This window comes from Rhododendron vialii, chromosome 2a, assembly GCF_030253575.1.
Source record: "Rhododendron vialii isolate Sample 1 chromosome 2a, ASM3025357v1".
NCBI classification, from domain to species: domain Eukaryota; kingdom Viridiplantae; phylum Streptophyta; class Magnoliopsida; order Ericales; family Ericaceae; genus Rhododendron; species Rhododendron vialii.
In genome coordinates, this window is record NC_080558.1 from 33,400,848 (window position 1) to 33,411,852 (window position 11,005).

Consider the following 11,005-nt stretch of genomic DNA (forward strand, 5'->3'; position numbering starts at 1 on the left):
TACAGTCTACAGATTGTTAGAATATGATCACAGTCTCACCACATGTAATTATGCACCCTGTTTGTGATTGAGCTCAATGTGAATCAGACAGATAGATAATCAACATTTGCATATCCAACTAATTCTGCCTTCTAGCTAGCCGTTTAGATAAAATAAACGGATCCGGATCCATACCCATTGTGTTCCAAAGATAGCAAAGGATATATTTAATCTCGTTCCAATGTTTTCTAGTTGGATAAGTACTATATCTAGCCAATAAGTTACTAACTTAGAATGCCATTGGCTGGGTACAATTGGTAATATACATAAGGGCATCAATTGCAATCATGCATTTGGGAAAAGTTTAATTCTCATAAGCATTAATTCATGTCCTTTAGTCCCATAAGATAGAGTAGATTAAGATTAACAAAAAAAAAAAAAAAAAAGAACTCTTACCTTAATTCAGAACACAATTGTGAACAAAACCGTTGCCGGTGTATAAACCAACATCCATGAACCGATTGTCCGAAATTATGTTTGAAAGTTTTGTTCCTACACTTTTTGAGTTTTGTAATGTAACTAGTGGATGCCCGTGTCTGAAGACACGGCTTGAACGATTCAAACAAATACTGGACATTCAACTAAATATATCAATCCCTACCCAATAAATTAATTCAACTTTGCGGAAAATAATAACCCAAACAAATTTATTGACCTATTTAACTTGAATCAGCAAGTGAAGAGCAAATAATTTTTCAATTTCTAACTTCTGTATGCACAAACTCTAATGCATAAAATTTTGATAAAATAAAAACACCATCCAAACATCAATGCAAACAAAAAATCTATATTGCTTTTGGGTAGGTAAAAAAATCAATAATAATAAAATGACAAAAATATATGGTTGTATACCATTTTTCTTGCCTACGATGTGTCCCCAGAAAGCGATTATATCAATCCAAACATTGATATCTGTCAATAGATAATAGAGAAAGCCCGTTCCCAGTTAACAAAAGCTTGTACCAAATTAAGATTTGGCAAAAATCAAATTAAGATTAGGGAAAAATCACACATCGCGTGAGCAAACATTACAATAGATTAAATTCATGCCATTACCTTGGTTGATGTTTGGTGTGCTCAGAAGAACCTTAGCAAATCTGTAAACGACGTCTAAAACCACAGAAATTCATGAATTTTTTTTGGATACGTAAGAAAGTAAAATCATAGAAAAGTTATGTAAATCACACTCATTTTGGTTGCATATGAACTCCCCGTTGAATGCCTCTAAGAACAAACTAACCATCTCTCTATTAGAAATTTCATAAATTAAGAATGAAATGATTAGCTGTAAATCTTCTTTTTTTTAAAGTTTCTTATAAGTGAGCCTATCCGTCAAACAATTTTTTGATCAGTGGATACCTATATATATATATGGAGATTAAAAGATCAATCACAAAATTACCTTACTTGAAAGAGACCAACTAAGACGCATAGAACAAACTCGAACGCATAAATCTTGATCAAATCAAAAAACACTGATGTACCAATAGTTTGAGTAACGTATGAATAGACATTTTTGTTCAATTGTGTTACTGATTATCCCATTTGGGAATCTCATAAGACCCGTGCTATGCACGATTTTGATGACGGCAAATAACTTGAAAGTCGTAGAATTTCATAACCAAATGGATAGAAAAAAAGTAAAATCATTATGTGAGGGCAATCATGATTAACTTTTACCAAATCCTGATTTATTATGAGGGTAAAAAAAAAAAAAAACTTCTTCATTCAATCTTATAGAATGAACTTCTTCATTACCAATGCACTTTTGGATTGCTCGAATTGAAACCCTCTCCCTCATTGTATGTTCTAAAAAAAAAGATTCAAACATTATACTCAGTACAGCCGTCACTCCAATTTGAACCGAGCGTAATCAAATTTTTTTGGAGTTGAACTTAACAAAATGAACTGGAAAAAAAAATGAAGAACTGAAAAAAAATGAAGTAAATAACCATACCTGTAGTGAGAGAATTGGAGAGAGGGCGATAGTCAGGGAGACGAAAAAGAGAACCGGAAAGAAAACGTTTAGGAAGAGAGAGAGAGAGAGAAAGAGAAACGATTAGGGAGAGAGAGGGAGATAAAAAAAAAACATGAAAAACTGAAAAAAAAACGAAGTAAAAAGCCATACCTGTGGTGAGAGAATTGGAGAGAGGGCGAGAGTCAGGGAGAAACGTTTAGGGAGAGAGAGAAAGAGAAACGATTAGGGAGAGAGAGGGATATAAATTTGTTTCACCCAATATGTATTGTTCAATTAACAGCAAATTTGCCTTACCCGATTTGTATTTCCATTTTAGCACTCACCAATCAACGACAAATTCATAAATCACCCATTTGTATTTCAGAAATACTCACCCAGTCAACGGCAAGTCTTTACAATCAAGTCTTTAATTACACCCAAATCAACTACAATCGGCAATTTTGGCAATTTCGAAAATCATTACAATCAACTACAATCGGCAATTTCGAAAATTTCAGAAATCATTACAATCGGCAATAGGTAAATTGGATAGAAAAAAAGTAAGTCATTACAATCGAAAATCATTACAATAGGCAATCGGATCTTTAAGTCAATCAACGACAATCAGATCTTTAAGTCAATCAACGGCAAGTCTTAATTTAACCGATGGATAAATTAAGTTTTTTTTTTTTACCCTCATAACAAATCAGGATATCAGGATTTGGTAGAAAACTTTCTTGTCATATTATATAGATTTCATTATTTTTATTTCAAATTTTGGCTGATTATAGCATTAGGATTAGTCACTAATTTTCGAAATATTATTATTAGTCAATAAAAAAGAGAGTTGAGATTAGGATTATGATTAGTCAATAAAAGAAAGGCATGATTGAATTAATTTCCGGAATATAGCATTAGGATTAGGATTATACAATATTGACTGATTAAACAATCATGTCTTTCCTGAAAATTGGCTGATTATACAATTAGCATTAGGATTATACAATCATGCCTCTCCGGAATATACAATTTTGGCAGATTATAGCAGTGTACATAATTTGGAAGTTTGGAAAATATTTACATTATTGTAGATTTATATATTAAGAAATATTCATTCGATCCGACGGCTACAAAATTAATAGGAAGTATAATCGAACGGTTGTAGATGGTGCTCTATTTTTATGAATAGACATTGTAGATTTATATATTAGGAAATATTCATTCGATCCGACAGCTACAAAGTTAATAGGAAGTAAGATCGAACGGTTGTAAAGAGTGCTCTGTTTGTATGAATAGACATTTTAATAGAAAACCGTCCTGTTTTATAATATAGATATCCTCCCACAAATTTTTTTTGGTAACGTGTCGTATCGTAGGCTACATGCTAGCAATCCGTAATTACCATGCAATAAAGTCAACATTGGCAACATTAGTGAATTAAATGACCGATTATGAAAGGTTCATTAATCATACCGCTGCGCTGATTACAATTGCGCCTGTTCCCGTATCTTCTAATCACTTCCTATCTCAACCCAAAACCCTGGAAAAACAAAAACAAAAACAAAAACCGAATAAAGTCAGAGAGAGAGAGAGAGAGAGAGAGAGAGAGATTCTGGGATCATCGTTTTCCACTTGTAAGTTCTGATTTCTTAGGTTTGAACTTCATTTGCATGTCTGCTTTCGTTGGAAGTGAAGTATTAACTGGATCGTATTCGTAGTTCGTTCTATATCGCATTGAGCTTAATTTTCCGAGTTCTCGTTGGTGGGTTACTATTTTATTTGAATTGTGCAAGTAGCATTTTTGTTTAACTATCCGACCTTACGGTACGGTTTTTGGGCCTTTACAATACAATAACAGAACTTATCTAATCCCGTGATTTGATAATATATGCATAAAGTGGTTCAGAATACTACTGAAACAGTAACCCCATACACCTCCAAAATCCTAGAAGCTGAAGGGATGTCTTGCTGTAGAATTATACTCCCAAATTAAAGCCGAAAGGTATCAGAGAGGGTAGACCTAGAGACCCAAATCAATTTATGTGCACGTAACCATGCTTTCTGCGTTCTAATACTGGTGAGATGAATAATCACATGCATATTGGCTGGTTCCTCTACGTATCAGGCCTTTTCCTATTCACGGAATATTTCATGGCAGCAACGGTTGATTTAGGCACTTTAAGCCTTTTTTCGTCAAAAATAATTTTTAAAAATTCACGACAGCTACAACCGATTCCCCACGGATTGTTCAATTCTCCCGCGATACCATTACACCACTACTGTAACCGTTAAACTGAGAGACGTTGGTGGTGGGATCAGTTCAAGTAGCCATAGATTAGAGTGACAATTCAGTTGTGCTGTTTAAAATCAGAATTTAGTTGTGCTGTTGAAAATCAGAACATGACTGTAGACCTTTTCCTGGAGGATTTAGATTCACGTTCATATCTTATGAATGACGATGAACCATTTCAAGGAGTGACTCTTTTTACCAAGGAATGGTGACTGCATTAGAATCCTTGAGTATTACTTTGATTTTTGTAGACATTAAGAGAGAAACAAAATATGAAGTCTCGGTGTTCTTACAGAGAGAATTTTGAATGAAACATATGAAATCAAGTATCAAAAAAGTAATATAAATTAGGAATATTGGGTTGTAATCGTTGATTTATGAAATTGAGCTTAGTTTTCTGATTTCCGCCGTTGCATTGCTATTTTTTTTTTACCAGATTCGTATTTGAATGGAGGGTCAAGAAGTTATGGAGGGAGTGAGAGAGGTGGGTGTAGACCTTCTTGAGGATTTAGATTCGTATTTAGAGGATATCAACAACCGATTAACAATTTCGAGGATGGTTAATGACTCTGTTATCAAGGGGATGGTAAAAGCAGTTCAACAATTGGCGGCCGAGGAAATCGCCGCCAAAGAAATGGAGGTTGCCGTCCTAAAGGAGAAATTGCATTTTCTCCAACTGCATGTTGATAAATGCGAGACTATGTTTGGAAAATATAGAAAGCTTAACTTTTGTTTAGAGTTGTTTTTGTCTTTTCTTAGCTTTTCTCAGTGTTTGGTAAAAAAAATTCTTTTTCCTGCTTGTATTGACCATAGAAACCGAAAAAACTAAGAGATATAGTCCCCACCCTTTGGACTAGTTCGATTAAGTGTAAAAAAATATATCCAAACTTTCCTATTTTTTACTTTTTAGAGAATATGTTTATCTGGTCCATTTTGAACCGAAAAGTAATGAGTTTTTTTATCAGAAGCTATGGAAAAGTTAAATAAAGACAAAAACATGTTGCGTAAAACTTTCTTTTTAGACATTCCAAACATAACCCATTATTAGGGTCTTCGGTAATATACCATGAGCCTACTCGGAATGTGGGAAAAGGATTGTGTTCTGATGCTTTAGTGGAACATGAGAGAATCACCATGTAGTGACAACACACGAGAAAGAGATCGATATCATAAGATTTGGTTGGGGTGGGTGGAATTCTCCATTAGTAGGCATATGAAAGCTTGTGGAGATTAACGGCTCGAATGCGAAGTATTGCGTGAAAATGATATTGGAGATTCCTTGAACCTCGGAAAAAAGGGAAATCAGGATTATTGATTGAAGCAGGGAAAAGATTAAAAGCAAGAACTCCTTTTACTAGAAACATCACTGGCCAAAAAGGAGCACTTAGCCCTAGAATTTTCTGCTGCAATGGCTAAAGAAAAGGAGAGATTTGAGCTAGCTTCTCAAGAGACAACATTAGAAATACCAGCCAAGTTGGCAAGAAATTTTAGTTTCTAAAAGAGCGTGGAAGGGTGAGTTAGCTGAGGCACTGGAGCAAGTTAAAGTTCATGAAGTGGAAACAAACAAATTCAGTCAAAAGCTTGAACTGATGGCAAAGGAGTTATAGGAAGGTGATGAGCAGGGAGCAGGGAAATATGCTTCTTGCTGTTACACGGACGAAGGAAAATCATGTTTTATTGCCTAGAGGGGAAGATAATGATCAAAGGAATCAAATGCAAGACATAACGAACTTCTAAGCTATGATTTTGAATGTTGAGGTTCAGGGTGCCAAAAGAATAATTTGAGGTAATTCTAGTTCCAAAAGACTTTTTATTTGTATCTGTATTATGAATATATCAAATAAATTTGCATGTGTGCTCTCAAAATTAGTATTGTTGTACACCTTTAGGTTTTCACTGATTGTTGCAACTTTGTTCAATGTATTTAGTATGACATTAAGCCACACGGCCCTGTCATCTGTTGTATCTATGGAGGTTGGCCTTAAAACAGGTCCATCCTGCAGTCTTAATTTTATTCCCATCCCCAAAACGGGGAAAAAAAGAAGAAGAAGGAAACAAGAAGATTGTGGATTGAAGAGGAGGAAAGATTAAAGAAAGAGGTCCTTTTACTAGAACTCTATAGTTTCTAAAAAGCATGGAAATAAACTTTATAAAGGATGAGTCGGCTGAGGCGCTAGAGCAAGTTGCAGTTCATGATGCGGAAACATAAGCTTAGTAAAAAGCTTGAACAAATGGCAAAGAATTTATAGGGAAGTGATGAACAGAGAGGTGCGCTTATTGTTGTTATATGGAAGAAGGAAAATGATGTTTTCTTGCCTAGAGCAAAGGAAAAAGAGCAAAGGAAGCAAATGCAAGAAGTAATGGACTTCCAAAAGCACTGTCTGATTCTGAATGTTGAGTAGCTCCGGGTTTCCAAAGAATAAATTGAGGTAATTATAGCTTCTTTGTATTTTGAATATTCTATATGAATCCACAGAATGCAATTAACTCTCTAAATTTGTACACCTTTAACATGACACTTGTTTCCATGCCTTGGAACAATATCTGATCTGCATGTTTGGGCCCTTCATTTAGCTATCGTAATAGCTTATTTGGGTTAGTTGCTGATTTGAATTTACTTCTTTGAAGGCCCAGTGCTACTTTTTCTGTACTCGTTTTTAAGTATAACCCAACATGAAATTGCTTTTTAGCTAATCACACACACAGCCAGAATAGAGGTTCTTTTAAGCATTGTTTCGATTATGTAATTGTGGATAGATTTACTAGGGAAAGGAAAACTGTGAGGAACATAGAAAATAAACATCGGTTCTGCAATTCATTATCTTCTCTCCTTTTGCCATGCCCCTTCTCTTGATAACTTCCTCTGCAGGCCCTCACCCAAACTCAACATTAGCGATATTGCTACAAAAGTGAATTGGTGAAAGTTCAAACATCTTCCAAAGAACACACACACACACACACACACCCCCACACCCCCCCCCCCCCCCCCCCCCCCCCCCCCAAAAAAAAAGAAAAGAAAAGAAAGGAAAAGTCCAAACATCTTCAACAAACTCAGGCAGGCTCCTCAGGACAGCTGATTTTCTGCTATTTCTTTTCAGTGCAGAGTATTTTATTTTATACTAGTGATTTGCCCGCACAGCATGTGTATGATGAGATAACAGTGAATATCAGGACTAAAAGAAACTTAAATCTATAGATCGAGTATTATTATTTAATTTGACGTTCTATTTTCTTTCTATTAAGGATGTTCGGAAAATAAAGCTATTAAAAATTACTCAGATGTAGAGTCGTATGAGTAATGTGACATAGACAATCCAACATACAAGTCCTAACCCTAACATGCTTTATGGTCATGAATCACTTTAGCTCTCATACATTAGATTTTCATGTCCATGATGTTTGTTCTCGAACTTTATTCAATATACTTACCAATGGAAAACATAATAGTATGGTTTTCTGTACAATATAAGAATCATAACTCTACGGAAAGAGTGGAAAGACGAACAAATGGACACTTCACGTTATGATAAACTGATGAATTTCATTTTAATTGAAAATGTGAAATGCTATAAGCTGCTATATTTCCCTTTTACGTTGTATAATGAGCGTTTCTACTTTTTCTGTGACCTCTAGATTTTTCTCCTCATTTATGCTGAGGAGATTTAGGATGTCAGATGGTTGGGCACTTGGCCTAATGATGTGTATGAAATAATTGATCGGGTCTCTTTCTACCCCTTGCAGGAAAAACTTCGAATTTTCCAATTCGAACTCTGAAACAAGAAAGGAAAGTGTTAACTGTGGAAGGTGAACAAACAGAGGGTACGTAACAGATCAGACTGCAATAACTGAAAATCCCAGGAAGCCTAAGTGTTGGACTAGCTTAATTGGCAATTGTTTCTTGTAGAACATGATGTCAGGCAGAGCCAAGTTGAAAGAGCTACATTGGCTGGAGGAGAAGGCCAGAGCAAATGGGGCATTAGAGAGGAATAGGAGAACTGCAGAGAAGGAAGGCCCAAAATAAGGCCACCACAAAAGTAAGCTGAACAGTAAGAGAAGTTGACTCCCGTAAACTTTATTATTAATGCTCTTTAGGTTCATTCTGATGGCTGTGGATTTCAAACGAACAGAATTAACATCAGGACTCGACCTGGGTAGCTCAAATTTAGATTTGATAGTGATTTGAATCTATCGTGTTAAGGGAGCTAGTCATACAATGATCCCAGTGAAATACATCTGTTCTACTTTTTTAATCATCTTCCAATCTAATTTCACAAACCATGTATTAACTACACTTCTGACATTATTGTTAGTATTAGACATCAAATCCCTTCATTTGAAGGCCTGGTCAATCCAAACGAAGCCTTAATCTATTTAAGCACTAGCAGTAACGAGGAAGAAGCACATGCGTATCACTCTTGCCTGAAGTTATTTTTTGTTTTCATATTCCTTAAAAATGAAGAAAATAGCGTTTGTGCCGGAGGGGGAGAAGAAGCAGAGAAAGAAGGCAGCTGCTGCAAAATACCCATTTGTAAATACCAAGGAGCTGGAAATCAAAGATAGTCCTTTGACTATAACAAAACAGCCTTAAAAAACATTCCAGTTCACTAAGAGCAAGACAAATCTCTCTCCACCTCTTCGCAACAGGCGTAGAAGAAGGATTACGCAGCACATTTTGGTACTTCTTACGGCTGTGTTTGTTCTGGCCCTTTTCTTGTTGGGTAACATTGGCTTCTATTCCAACCTTCGGCGCAACACTGAGATACAAAGCCGAAGGTATGGATTCTGAATACTTGTGCGAATTAGTTGGCAATCAAGTGGGGTTAGGTGGGACAAGATGAGATAGACAAGTGAGGTAAACGTCGTATATTGAAGAATGGAGTGTCGTAAGATGTCAAAAGAATGCAATAGAGAAAAATATATGGCAGGGTTACCGACTCTTAACTTGTCAAAGCGAGCTCATTCATTGTCTATTCGCTACTTGGTTTCTTCTCCTTTTGTTTGCTTTCAGTTGTAAATGGTTTTCTATTTCACAAGCATTCAGTATCTAAGTTCTGCTACGTACTATTTGAATTCTGACCCACAACAGAATTATTTCGGCGTTGCTCCAGAGCGGTAATTGAATTCTGAACCACAACTGAATTATTTCAGCGTTGCTCCAGAGTGGTATCATTGCTGATTCCTGGCAGTGTTTTGCCTTTCTCTCATTTGCAAACGGAAGATCTTGGAATTTGAAAATCCTTGGCCAGTTCATGATGGTTTTGCAGGAACATGGGAGCCTAGTGTGCTTAAAGCACGACAGGAGCACCTGTGACATGTGATAGGCGCCTAAATGTTCATATTAGCGCCCCCTAATTTATCCTTGTTAAGTCCATTTATATTGTTACTTGGAGATTAGTGATTCATTTCTCGTGTTTGTAAGTTTAACATTTTAATGAGTTAAAGTGCAAACTTTAATAAGCTTGGGGGCCCGCTCGTAGCATGTGCTAAGCTTTGAGGACCTGGAGTGCATTAACTCCATTATTGGCGAAAATCGTGAGCGAGGGCCAGAGGAAAAGGAGGCTTTGTTTTCCTGGCAACAAATTTAACCAAAGAAGAGGGCTTGCTTTGAGGGACGGCATATAAAAGGAGCAATATACGCACATGACGAGACCACGCTTGGAGACCATTCGGTTGAGAGCAGATTAGAAAGAAAAAGCTGTGTTTCCATGGCCGGCTAAACCCATTGTCTAGGGGGGCGATGAAACTTCGCGCCAAGTAACTTCGTTTATGCCTACGTTTTGGATTATTATTCGAGTTTATTGTAAAACTCAGAACCCTTTTCATTGCAATTGAATGAATTGATTTTAAATCTTCCTATCAATTGAGTATTTGTATTCGTGATTTCAAATACTTAGTTTTGCAATGGTTTTCATTGATTATGATTGGAGTTCTAAGATAGATTATGTTTATAAGATGGATCGTGCTGTTAGGTGGCTCCGTGCTATGGGATAGTCTATGCATTTTAACAACCTGATTATTTCCTTAACAATTATCGAAAGTGGTTGCAAGCCCTAGCGATAATCTATTTTAATTCGAATAAATAAACCTAGCCTATGCATATTGTTATGCCGTCGGGGTGGATTCGAAACCCTAGATATTTTCCTCCATCGTTTCTAAACTTTTTAATTAAATTGCTCTTTAGTTTAATTAGCTCTTCAAAACAATCCAATCAATCAATCTTTAATTTTCCGAATTAATCTAGAAGTTGATCAAAATTATAGTAACTTAACCAATTTGTCATTACGGATTGACACTCGGTCTTGACCACTATTCTACGGTGTAGTAATTAACTCCAAACTTTTATAAATTTATTTTTGACACAAAACGACGTGATCAATATGAAACATGCCGTTTATGTGCACCTGTGACATGAACTATGGGAGAGACAAATCTCACGCAATATGTTAATGCAATCGAGTGATATTAAATGAAAACGCAATATTGCTTGTACCAAAATAAAAAAATTAAAAAAACACATTACCACATCGCATTGATAGAAGATTTCACTTAACCACTCCGAGTGTGGATTTGATAAGATTCCAGCACTTGTGCATTTTCACAGCTAACCAAAGGAGTGCGGATTTTCTTTTTATTTGCTCAACAAGGAACGTGTATTTTTCACAAGCTGGTCCGAACATCTAATAATAAAAAAAAGAATAATGTATTTTTTGCACCACATT

General features: G+C 35.8%; 1 long non-coding RNA gene and 1 other non-coding gene across 3 annotated transcripts; one reads left to right on the plus strand and one right to left on the minus strand.

Annotated features, from left to right (window-relative positions):
• Positions 1-3,483: 3,483 nt before the first annotated feature.
• On the plus strand, positions 3,484-10,143 carry LOC131316359 (uncharacterized). 2 transcript variants are annotated; one of them, XR_009197081.1, is made up of 4 exons: positions 3,484-3,630; positions 4,723-6,715; positions 8,028-8,320; positions 8,746-10,143. It is a non-coding gene; the product is annotated as an uncharacterized LOC131316359 (long non-coding RNA). The 2 variants fall into 2 exon arrangements; XR_009197080.1 differs by having other exon boundaries at positions 8,028-10,143.
• On the minus strand, positions 3,958-4,065 carry LOC131318291 (small nucleolar RNA snoR100). The gene has a single exon (XR_009197616.1). It is a non-coding gene; the product is annotated as a small nucleolar RNA snoR100 (small nucleolar RNA).
• Positions 10,144-11,005: the final 862 nt, after the last annotated feature.